The sequence below is a fragment of the Gossypium hirsutum genome, chromosome D02 (genome assembly GCF_007990345.1).
Source record: "Gossypium hirsutum isolate 1008001.06 chromosome D02, Gossypium_hirsutum_v2.1, whole genome shotgun sequence".
NCBI classification, from domain to species: Eukaryota; Viridiplantae; Streptophyta; class Magnoliopsida; order Malvales; family Malvaceae; genus Gossypium; species Gossypium hirsutum.
In genome coordinates, this window is record NC_053438.1 from 44,313,372 (window position 1) to 44,326,893 (window position 13,522).

At 32.0% G+C, this 13,522-nt stretch overlaps 1 non-coding gene across 1 annotated transcript; it reads left to right on the top strand.

Annotated features, from left to right (window-relative positions):
• The first annotated feature begins 720 nt into the window (after nt 1-720).
• LOC121215216 (small nucleolar RNA R71) lies at nt 721-827 on the top strand. The gene has a single exon (XR_005910945.1). It is a non-coding gene; the product is annotated as a small nucleolar RNA R71 (small nucleolar RNA).
• Nucleotides 828-13,522: the final 12,695 nt, after the last annotated feature.

Here is a 13,522-nt window from a genome sequence, read left to right on the forward strand (position 1 = left end):
CTCTTTTGGTATATTTCAAAGCTCTATAGCTAACTGACCCATTTGGTTCTCTAAATTCTTCAGTGTTGCTACTTGTCTTTGGATTAAAGCTTCATTCTTCACCATGTACACCTTCAACAAATTCTCCAAACTGTTCGATGATTTAGCTTGTGGTGGTTTCTAAACTTTTTTATTGAACCATAGAGGTTGATTTGATCAATTTTGTATGTAGTTATTGTTCAGTACAACTCCTTGGTTACTCTAAAAAAAGTTTGGATGGTTTCCCCATGATGGATTATAGAAATTGAACTGTGGTCCTTGTCCACTTCTATTCTGGTTTTGATTCTCTATATAGTAAACAGACTTGGGATTTTATGGACAATTTTCAAATGAATGTCCATCCCCACAATATACGCAGGAAACATCGCTAGATTGACTAGATGGTTGAGTTGCAATATTATTCAAACCATTAATAGTAAACTGCTTCAACATTGAAGAGATAGAATATACCTGAGCTGAAAGTGAAGTAAGTGTGTCTATTTTATGCACTTCTGCTACTCGTCTTCTTGAAGTTGCTCGACTTGCCAACCACTGGTAATTGTTACTGGCTATTGTTTCAATGATTTCATAAACCTCATTATAAGACTTACATAGGACATTACCATTCGCAAAAGCATCACCACCAACCTTGTGTGCACGTTGAGACCATTATAAAATGTCTCTAGCTAAATGCAATGCGAAATCCCATGGTGAGGGCATTTGTGTAGTAGCTCTTTGAATCTCTTCCATGCCTCATATAAGGATTCATCATCCAACTGCTAAAAAGTTGTGATCTCATTCCACAACTTAGTATTTTTGTTAGGTGGGAAATACTTTACCAGAAAACGTTCAACTAATAATTGCCATGTAGATATTGAACTGGGTGGTAATGAATTAAGCCATGCTCGTGCTCTATCTCAAATGAGTATGGAAACAACTTCAGCCTCAATGCATCTTCAGTTACACCGACAATCTTAAAGGACTTCTCACCTCCATGAAAAGTTGAAGGTGAAGGTGGGGATCTTTTGTGTGCATTCCACTAAATTGGCCCAATGTCTAAAGCATCTGAAACATCACAAGCTTCAATTCAAACTTTGGTGCCTCAATCTCTCATCTCCTAATTCCCAGATTTAACTCATTAAGAAGTGGCACAACGTACTGCCTTATAGCTCGATCCCTATCATCAGCAATAAGGATTGGATTACATGAATTAATGGCTCCATTCCCTTAAACATTATTTTGATTTCCAAGGTCCATCTCTACTATTTGTCTTTGGGCTAATCTTTCTAGTCTTCTTTGTCCAAATGTTAGCTCAGTTTCAGGGTCTACTAGAGTAAATTGATGATTCGATCTATGCTCATAAACACCTCAAAAGAAAATCACAAAAAAATAAAAAAAAAATTTAAATAAAAACAAAAAATAAATAAACCAAATCGTAAGAAAAAATTTCTCAAATAATTATTAAATTAATAGTCTCTGACAACGGTGCCAAAAACTTTGTTCGCGATGGAATGTGCAAGTGTACATAGTCGTTGTCAAGTAATAAGTAAGTAAAAGAGTTATCGTCTCGACAGGGACTGTGATTAAATTGATAATTGTAAAATTAATATTCATAAGTTGGTAAAGAAACACAATAATTTGGAATGATAGATGTTAAATTAAGTTAATTAACTAAATGCAAGTGAGATGAAAAATGCAATACAATGGTTTAGTAGCAATTTCACAAGTTTAATAACAATAACATGAATAAGCTAAAATAATTACAATGCTTTACTCAATTCACTCTTCATCATGTTTAACAATGTTCCGAAAAATGTTCCATGGTAACTCGATCTTTCATTAACTTGGAATCTAATATAAGTTCTTTCAAAGCCTTATACTTAGAAACAATTTATATTTCTATGCCCATGTTTAACTAAGAATTCCATAGAATTCATATGAAGTAACAAGGATGGATTAGGTTTGAAACAATTTAACCATACAAACCTAAGGTTATGCAAGGTAATAGAGCTCTCTCGAGTTATTAGGAATCTTTAATTTAATATGATTAGGATCTAAATTAAGCATGCACCTTCTAATTAATGTGTCACTTAGTCGCCATCTGATTACGATTGATCAACTAATTCTAATACATCCAAACATATTTTAGTGCATGAATAACATGAATGATTTTAATTGTAACCATGAATGACTGAACATCATAAACATGAACCAAATGAATTTTATCAAACTATTCCAATCATTCCAGCGAAAACAAAATTAAGTCATCATCGTTAATGGAAAAAAAATTAAAAAATTTCAAAAAATATTTGAATAACTAAGAACAAAAATAAAGAATCCAGAAGAAGGAACTCTGGATGATTTTGATGATTCTCCGAAGACCGATCATGGTGGTTTCATCCCATTCTCGTGATTGCTCCTTCGTAATCTGCTTCTCAAGCTGGTTGACCAAGAGATTTTTCTCAAGGGAAATACTAGCTAAAGGGAAATGGGGAAATGGATGGCTTATGTGTGGAATAAAGGGAAAAAAGACAAGAGAAAGATGATAGAAATGTTAATTGAGAGATGATTGAAATGAGAGATGAGAGGTGGTATTTATACTAGAGGAATGACTTAGGAGTTTGTTAAAAATAGCATGGAGATCCCTTGCTTTTCTCCCTTGCCTGGCCAGCCATGTAATGTGGAGAGTAGGTTGAGTGGTTGCTTGATTCATGCTTGATTTTATGCATGAATTATGCAAAGGGTTGAACAGTTTTTAAGGGATTAGTTGGGGGCAAATTTCTGATTTTTTCACATGCAATGACCTTCAATTCAAATATTCCAAAGCTAATTTCGGATAACTTTCATGCCTTAGCCGGTTTGGGATATTCTCCTCCATGTTGGATGGTTTTGAAAACCCAACTAACTAGCAGACTAGCCATTATTAGCAAGCAACTTTCAACTGGGATTAATTAAATTTTCTTAGTCAAAATTATTGTATTACCGTCCACATGGTGTGGATATTAGCTCATGTCCATGTGTATCTTGGCTCCCAAATTTATTTAATTCAGTGGTCTAACTGTAACAAAATGAGAAAACAAAAATTATATGTAGCATAAAATAGTGAATTTATGTAAATTTATTACTTAATTTCATAAAATTACACATTGTACTAAAACTACGCCAAATGTCTAAATATGAACTAAAACAACTCAATTAGCTATCCATATACTCAAAATTTGCATAGATTATAAGTAAAAAGGTTATTGAAAAACCTATATATTTTAGACGTATTAATGGGGAATAAGGATGTTAGTCAAGAAATAGTTAAGAAAGTGGATGTACCAGTGGTGCCTAATATTCAGGTGAATGAGAAATAGATTAACCAAGGATTGTGTATAGAATCTACCATTAAGGAATGTCGAGGACATTTAGAGAAATCGCATCGACTAATGGTGTATCATATATATGTCGGTTAGCCTATGTGGAAGGGAAGGGTAGTTAAAACCCATTAGCAAAGGTGAATATACAGGATGACAGAAGGGTCTGGCAAGACTATTCCTCTTAAGGAGAATACCGATAAGGAAGTTTTTTGCCAAAACTCTAGGAATACGTTGAGTAAGAGAATCTCTAGGATTGAATGATCACTCAATGTCAGTGATTGAGTTTTGTAGACCAAAGTGGTCTGTAGAAAAAGGTTATGCTACACCTAAAGTAGGGATAATGCAAGTTAGATGGATCACAAAGAAATAATCAAGCCACACTTTAAATTAAGTAGGACTTGGTCCACCAGAGTGGTGTAGAACCTTTTTACTCACACCGACGAAAGGAAGGTGATTAAGTCATATGGGGTTGAGATGAGGACAGAGCAAATAGAGTGAGAATATTTACCAAGAGCCTTTAGAAGGGTAAGGTGGAATGCCACATTAACACGGAAAATGGTAGGAAGAAGACAACCTAAAATGATGGTAAGTGGAATGAAGAAAATAGGCAAAGAAAATGGTAGAGTCTGTCTGGATGACAAGATAATTAGGGGAATTGTCAAGGCTAATTAGAGGTTGGTAAAGTGACCAAAAGGAAATCGCTCATCAATTTATCTATTAGCGGATAGGAGCAGGATTAGGGTCGAGTCCACTATAACAGTCTAAGAGAAATAATCTATAAAAACAAGGAGTTTATTTTATTTATTATTACTCATATGAAACCTTGACAAGTTGGGGGATTTCTTATAAATCGTGGAAACTCATTAAGTTCGTTTGAACTTATACGGGTTGTTCTGTGAATGCAGGAGATGTAGGAATAGAGACTCGAGGAGGGACCAAGCAAGATCGTACTAAGACAAGGGGAATTGATTGAAAGTGTCATGCACATAGGATAGGGGGTAACCTTTAGGATATTCACCAAGGGGGCGAACATGTTGTAACCTAATAGTGTCTTTAGAGTTCGGAGCTGAAATAATAGACTTTTAGTTTGAATTTTATAAACTTTATTGTAAAAATTTCAATTTAATAGGAAACTTAGTTTGACTAAATCTTTTAATTTAGTAAATTACAAGTAGGTAATAACCCGATTAGTGGTGACACTCCTTACCCTGATCCAATTATCAGGTTGGGTAGGGGTGTTACAAGTCCTATGTGACTTAGGTAGTACCTTATGTGGATGAAATTGTGCCAAGTTTTGATGTTTTTATCACTTCTATTCATTTGAACATATGTATATACTTGTATATTTGTTTTGATGGAAACCTATACTTAACATTCTTTTTTTTTGTTTGCTTTGTAATTTATTGAACTAACTCGTCTAATTTTAGAAATTGTGAGTCAATTGTATATCATGCTAGAGTTATATGTGTATTTACACTATCTTGTTAATATAATTCTATCCAATTTCCTATATCAAGCTAGCTCATGTACATTTTCTTTTCTTGCATGTTTATTTATTGTTTTCAGTTTTTATTTTGTTTTAGTTAGTTTGCTTGAGGACAAGAAAAGAGTTAAGTGTGGGGGTATTTGTCCTACGGTCAAATGTAGTAGTTAATTCAGTCAATTTCCACACTTAAGGAGCTTTTTTCCTAGGAAATTTAGTATTTAATATTATGTTTTCAGTATTTTGTAGTTAGGATTAAATATTAGTAAAATAAGTGTTGTTTTAACCCATTTTATGAGTGTTATGACCTATTAGGCCAACATAGGCCTTATGTAGTTCTAATATGTGCAATTGAGTGTGTAGGATGATGATTTATAAACCTAACTGGCATGGAGGCAAGGGACGAGTGATGGACAAGCTTTTCGAGACGCTAAAGCATGAAACAAAACATATAAGGAAAATTTTACCTCTTGTGTCGCACCATGCAAGGGTTATGGCGCAACATAGGTCGACTTGTTGTGCAAGTATATTGGGGTTATCTTCATCCACATAATCAAATTTATACAAAGACCTAGGACGTGCCGAAGACCTAATTTGGCTTGCCAACACTCCTATAAATAATACCTTAGGGTTCGATGTAACTAAGCCGTCTTAGACACAATAAAAAACCTAGTAGTTTAGGAGTAGGATTAGATTAGTTTTCTTTCAAGTTTTCTAAAATCTTTGTTTTTCCTCTTGGAATCGATTTCGATCCAAGAGATATATTTTTTTGAAGTATTCACTTTATTTCTTCTTTGCAAATGACATATTTCGTTATTCCGATCAAGAGTTTTGATACTCCGTTCACCATTTGATATCAAATCTAGGATTATTTTAATCTTTGCTCTCTATTGATTTATTTATGTTCTTTTAATGTTTATGTTAATCGAGATTGACATTATGCATAACATGAGTGACTAAATCCTTTAGGGGAGATTAACGAGTGGATGGGAACGTGATTAACGGAGGATTTAAGGTTTCCCGAGAGGATTATTTTGTTTAGATTATAGGTTCTTAAAACTTAGGCTTGATAACCCTAGGAAGTTATCATAGGTTAGACGAGATCGAACGATAAGTTTGTTGGATCACTAGTATGCATAGTGGCACAGCGAAAAAATTATTCTGGTGATCGTCAACCAAGGATCTGTGTATGAGGAACGAATAGAGTTGAAACAACGGTCGAAAATATACCTTTCAAAACTAAAAAATGATGAATGACGCTGTTGATATGATCCCTTTCGGAGATGTCAATTCCAATCTGCAATAATAACGTCTTGGCCTTTACGTAATCCACTAGTCAAAGAAAGAACAACAAAATTCTCTGAAACTTTTCAGAGGGAATTTTCGAGAACAGCTGTTAGACCTTTTATTTTTATTTTCTTTGTAACCCTAACACACTAAGGGATTCATTTCCTTTTATTTAATCTGATAGAATATATCAAAAAATAAAAACAAGATTATTCCCTTATTATTAGTGAAACAAACAGAAAGTCAGAAAAAATATTATATTCTTTCCAAAAGAATATCACTTTCAATGTCCTTTTATATTTTGATCGAAATTATTTTAATTCATGTGAAAACTAAATATAATACCAAATATTTTTGGATTATGTTCACTTCAACTATAGGGTGTGACCCTGTAGGCTTTTGTAATGTTGGTGTTAATACTAGAACGTTTCTAACATTAAAGGCAATGAGTGACATCTAGCAATGCATCATTACTACCTGAGTTACAAGAAGTCATGATTCGACATAACATTTCTTTGATAATCTTTTCATGTATTATATCATTTTATCTTTAATATCTAGACTGGACACAAGTCATGGAATAGTCACACTTGTATAGTCCAATCTCATATTTCTTGATTTTTATAAGTAGACTACAATAAACAAATAAGTGTGATATCTCATATCAACTTATTTGAGCATGGCCATGCATTTCTTGTCTCACTCCATCAAGAGGACTATGATATTGCTCCCATTATGTAAGAGGGATAAATCCTATCTTGATCAATCATATCCCACTACATGGATTGTGGTATATCCAACACCAGTCTTTATAGTACAATCTGTTATGGTATATGTTTGATTGTATCAAAATATATGTGATTACTCTATGATTTCTAATTGTATTGAAGTATTGATGAATTCTTGATGAAATGTTATCTTATTTAATCTTGTTTTTATTGTTTAATCTTGGGGTTTGAATGTTTTTTAACACAGAAGTGTTATTGCAGTCACTGACATTGGAAAGTACAATGACAGTTTGAGCCAACAAGCATGTCAACAGAAGGCGAGTGAGGATTAGAGGAATTTAGTCCACTTGTTCTTAATAATGCCATATTGCCATCATCAGAAGGTGAGGTTAATATGCATGTTTAAGTCTCAAATTAAATAGAGGAGCAACGCTAGGTAAGATATACATTGCATTTTATTGTCTCGACAATCACCTATACTTTTGCACGTTATGAGCACTTAGTATTCTACTAAAGATTCATGTTGGGGATACTAGTTTATTACTATCATATTTTATCTTATTATTCTCAATTTATTGCATCGACAACTATCCTCACAATTTATGTTGTTTATATCCAGTTATTGCACCAACATAAATAGACAAAAAGAATACCATCCTTGTGGGATCGATATCTGACAAACTCACATCTGTCTAATATACTTGCATCGACAGTATATGCTTGCACATTATTGCTGTGACATTAAACAATCGATCATGGACCTAATTATAAACATTGCAAACATTCACACAGCCGTGTGGCTGGGCCATGTAAGAGATTGGGACCATGTCAATAATCCTGTATCTAATTTACCAATGGCACATGGCCATGTCAACCAACCGTATGTGACACACTATTGTGTGGCTGACCGTGTAACCTCAAAGTGGCCATTTTTTGAATGATAAAATCCAAACCTTTACACAAGACTAAAACACAAGTTTAGGTGCATTATATCTTTCCTAAATCACTTCATAAACATAATTCAAAACACGATATAATACATCCGAGTAATGCCTAACCAATATGTCATTATGGCACCATCACATTGAAATATTAAACATACAACTTAACCATTCATATAAGTATAAATAAGCATCATTATGCATTTTACCATAAATACCTACCAAATCTTATCTTTCTATCAACCAAAAATATGCTTTAATAAAAACCAATATTGACCATATAGGTCTCAAGCAAAAAATTGAACTTATAACATGTAATGTTCATCTAAACCTCAATTTCCATTCATGATTCAAGACATTTCATAGAACTAATAAGCAACCTTTCATCAAAATGATTTCATAATCTTTTTCATGATTCAAGGATAAACACACATTCAAAGGCATGTTTAAACCATTCATTCCATCAAACATGCTAAATAACCTTGGAGAACACATTACATATAGACCATATAAATCACATTACAACATTTACCACATAATATCAAAATAACCTATATACATGACATATAACCATTGAAAACATAAACCACGATCAAGAACTAAAGTACCAACGTTCAATACTGACAAAAAATGAATCACTTATATACATGCCATAAAACCAAGTTTTAAACAATAGAAAAACTATTTAATCAATACCGGGATAGTGTGCACTTTGAACGATCCGCTTGACGTGATTTGTAATTTGGAAATCTATAGGGAAAAGGAAAAACAAAAAAGGCAAGAATATACAATACTTAGTAAGTTCATATGTATTAAACCAAATAACTTACCTCAGGTTATGAATGTACACTACATGCTACTTAGCTTGGTAAATTTTTCCTATCATGGCAAATTAAATATCAAAAAGGTCAGTTCAACATTTACCATACCATATAGTAACAATTATATAACATTTCAATTCACTTATTCAACATTTCATTACCATTCAAAAAACAAATAATTATTTAATCAATTCATTATCTTAATCATATCATACAATTTACTTACTTACAATGCAACACATTTCAGATTAAAGCCAAATATTATTTCCATTTCATAATTTGAATTTCTCAATCCAATTCATATTAAACCATATGAACTTTATTCCCGTGTCATATCAATTCATCTTTATACCAAATAGATATTGAATGTCACTTAGTACTTTGTTTCTTAGTACAAATTCTGAATCACATTCATCTATTTGTCACATTTTCACAATGGCCCTCTAGGCTTGTATAACTGATTCTCAACATGTATATGTATCATCTGATCATCATATCAACTCAATATGAATATCATTTATTCCATTTATAATATACATGTCCCTATTAACCTAACTTGGACTCAGAAGGATACACGGATCCAACCAACACCAATTTGACACCCAATGCATTCGGATAAATCCAAAAATAATAAGTTGCACCCTACGCTAGTCGGTAAAACCAAAAAATAGGTGTACCTAGCACTGGCCGGTATAACCGAAAAATGGGGTGTCTAGCACTCCCAGACAAGATGTCATATAACCCTGAACTCTTCCTATCTTATGGCATGCCAACTATATCTGACTCTGCTCGAACAATTAATAAGGTAACAGTTTATCAATTTCATTACATATTTTCATCAACCAAACAACTAATTCTCAAATATATTAGCACATCACATAACCATACTGATTCAATTTTACATTTACAAAATAATATCATACTTTCACATATATTCGATTTGGTCCTTATCACTATCAATCTATCTAAATCAAATCAATTCAGCTCATTCAATCACATCATCACATAACATATCTTATTTCAGACCAATTTAAGGTCAATTCCATAATTATTTCAAATTGCAATTCATCGTATTCAATTTAATCCTCTATCTCACCATTTTTTACTGAATCGTAAACAACTAAAATTTCAATTAAATATAATTACAACAATTATAATTCTAAATGCATAACAATTTAACACAAGCATATCGTATGAACTTACTTGGTCAAAATAGCAACAAAACAACTTTTTAAGGACTAATCAATAATTTTTAAGGTCAAAACATCTTATATCATCCTATTATAAGTATATATCAGTTTAGTTTTACTATTGGAATCCCCTAAATTTTTTCATTTTATTCAATTTAGTCCCTAAAACTGAAATAATTATCACTTTTAAATCTGAGCCTCAATTTTGAAATCGATCTCAATTTCGAAATTGATCTCAATTTCATCCTTTTACAACCCACTACTATCCATTATTATAAAAATTTCATACTAGTTTCGGAATATTTACACTTTATTCATTATTTTCAAAATTAACAGTTTTCACTTTACAAATTAGTCGTTTTTTTATCTAAGCTTAAAATCTAACCAAATAACACCAAAACCTTCAAGATTCAACAACAAAAATATTTATAAACTTTAACAGTTTCAAAAATTACCACAAATATCAACTAAATTAATCCCCCGAAATTTCAAAAACATGAAAATTGCAAGAAAATGATTGAATTAAACTAATTGATTAAAGGCTTGAAATTCAAAAACCTTATGTCGAAGCTTCCAATTTTTGGTAATGGTGGTTTCGGTTGTACGAGGAAGAAGGAAGAAAAAGTTTGTCTCACCTTCCACCATGCCTTAATTATAAGTTATAATATTATTACCATATTATTATTTTAATTATTAAGTTTTATAACTTATTTCTTATAAAATCATAAGCCACAATCCACTATCATTACTAAAGTGGTATAATTTTCACTTTAGTCCTTATTCCAATTCTAATTAGTAGGAAGATTCATAATAATTAAACTTTTATCACTTTTATGATTTAGTCCTTATACATTAATTAGTCACTAATTCGGCAAAATTATGTATTTAAAATTCAATTTAATTATATAATCACTTATTAAATATTAAATAAAAATATTTACAACTTTGGTTTTTGAAAACGAGGTCCCGATACTATATTTTCCAAAACCACTAACTTTCGGTACACACCACTTGTACCTTAACTAACTGACCAATTCATAAAATCTATTAAATTATGATTCACTATTATACTATATTTAAACCATAAATATTAATTAAATATATCTATGGACTCTCTCATCGGAATTGTGGTCCCGAAACTACTATTTCTAGCACCACTAAAAAATAGGTTATTATAATTGGCCTTTAAAAAATTTGGTGGAAGCAATGAAAGAAGATGAAACAATTGGCACAACGATTTAGAGTGATTCTGCTCCAATTGCCTACTCTACTACCTTAGCTTTCCATAACTAAGGATTTCCCAAATTTACTAATTTCATCAAACTTGAGGATAATGTTTAACCTTACAACTACCTTAAGATTTCTACACAAATCTTAAGACTCAAACCCTTTTAAAGAGAAACAAATAAGAAAACAAAGAAATAACTCTTACAAGATCAAAGTGTTTTCCAATAAAGTACAATTACAAAGAAAAACACTTGAACTGATAGAAAAACAATGAAACTTACAAGTGTATGTAAGAAAAGTATGGAAAAATTGAGCACAAAGGTTATTTGATTGATCTTTAGGCTTTAATAATCTCTCTTGTTGTTGTAGGACGTTTGGAAGCTGATATTTTTACATTCCAATTGATTTCCAACCGTTTTGAATGTTGGGATATTGAATAAAACTGTTCGGGATGAAAATACCAGTGCATTAATTTCTCCTGCAACAATAGGTATCGATACTTTTTCTACGAGTATCAATACCAATAACATTTAATGCCTAATTTAGTGGCCTTTGGAACCATTTCTATCGATACCCATGGAAATTAATCAATACTAAGTAAAAGGTATTGATACCATATCGAAACTTGATAAATACTTTGCAAGCCAAAGTGTCAATTTCGTATCGATACTAAAAAATTTATCAATAAGGTATACCATGATCGATACTTAAATAAATTTCTCGATACCTAACAAAAGGCATCGATACCGAATCAAGAGCTAGTAAACATTTTGGAAAATTGAATGTCATTTCGTATCGATACTAAAAAATGTATCAAAAAATTTGTGAATCTACTGATACTCATTTAAATTTATTGATATTTGACAAATAGTATCGATACTGGATCAATACTTTTTGACTTGGACCAATTTTAGCTTGTTTGAAAAATGTCTAAGACTTTGTTTTAACTAACTTGGCTTTGAAAAAATTATTAAGTATAAGTTCAATATTTTTTCTTTTAAGATATCATTTGAGATAAATTTTTTGTCAAGTATGTTTTTGTTGAGTATGCCTTATATTTTAGTCAATTTTAAGAGATAATCTCCCAATTAAACTCTGTTCATTTGTTTCAGTCGAACTCTAATTAGTCTAGTTTATTTTATTATTATTTGACCTACGAATTTAGCCTATAAATAGGCGCTTTTACAACCTTAGAAAATACACTCATTAAATATTAGAACTCATAACACTTTTGGAGAATTTTTTGTTTACGTTATGAGGGTTCTTTATTTTTAGGTTTCAAGGTTTAGTTTTTATCTCCATCTTTTGTACTCTTCGTTCCTTTTCTATTATAGTAAAATTATTTTTGTCCATGGCTTTTTGTCTTCCTCAGAGGGGTTGTTCCATGTTAAATTTTTGTGTTCAATTTCTTCCACTATTTTTTACTTCTTCGTTGCTTAATTGGGTCGATCCCCAACAAGTGGTATCAGAGTTAGTTCAATTTTTGTAGATCAACCCGTTCAAAGATAGCATCAATAGTATTTGACATTGAAAATTTCAATGGTGTCACAAATTTCAATTTGTGGCAAGATCGGATTATGGCAATTCTAGTTCAGATTTGCCTGAAAAGTTCATTACCGAGAAAAAGCCTAAAAATCTAGATCAGACAAATTGGGAAAAGCTTGATGAAAAGACATTGTTTGCAATCCAATTTTGCCTCGCAAATAGGGTATTACAGGAGAAATTGATGGAGAGAACCTCATCTGCCTTGTGAAAAAGGTTAGAAACTATTTATGTGATTAAGTCTCTAGCTAACTGTTTAGTGTTGAAAGAACGTCTATTTACGTTTCGCATGAACGAAGGTGAGCTTCTTAGAGATCACATTAGTTAATTTATTTCTCTTTTGAATGATTTAAATAATGTTGAGGTTAAGATTGACAATGAAGATCAAGCTATGCTATTATTGTGCTCTTTAGCATCTTTATACAAGTCTTTTAGGGAGACCCTGATTTATGGGTAGAGATAAACTCTCGTTCGAGGATGTGTAGGGTCATTTGTTGAGTAAAGATAAACTCGACAATGAGTTTGGTTCAGATAGAAAGGCAGATAGGCAAGTTTCCATTTTGGTAACATTAAAGAAGCGAGACAAAAGGTGTTGCTATGGTAAGAAGTTAGGTCACATTAAAGTAGATTGTTATAAACTACAAAATAAAAGGACTGCTAAGAGTAATGAGGAAGATGTAGCTGGTGCTAATTTGGTTGATGAAAGTGGTGATGATTTCTTATTAGTGTCAACGAGCGATAATTTCGAGCTTACGTTTGAGTGGGTCCTAGATTTGGGATGTTCTTTCCACATGAACCCCAACAAAGAATGGTTCTCTACATACAGTTCAGTTGAAGGTGGAGTTGTGCGCATGAGAAACGATTCATCCAGTAAGGTAATCGGTATTGGTATTGTTAAAATTAGAATGCACGATGGAACAATT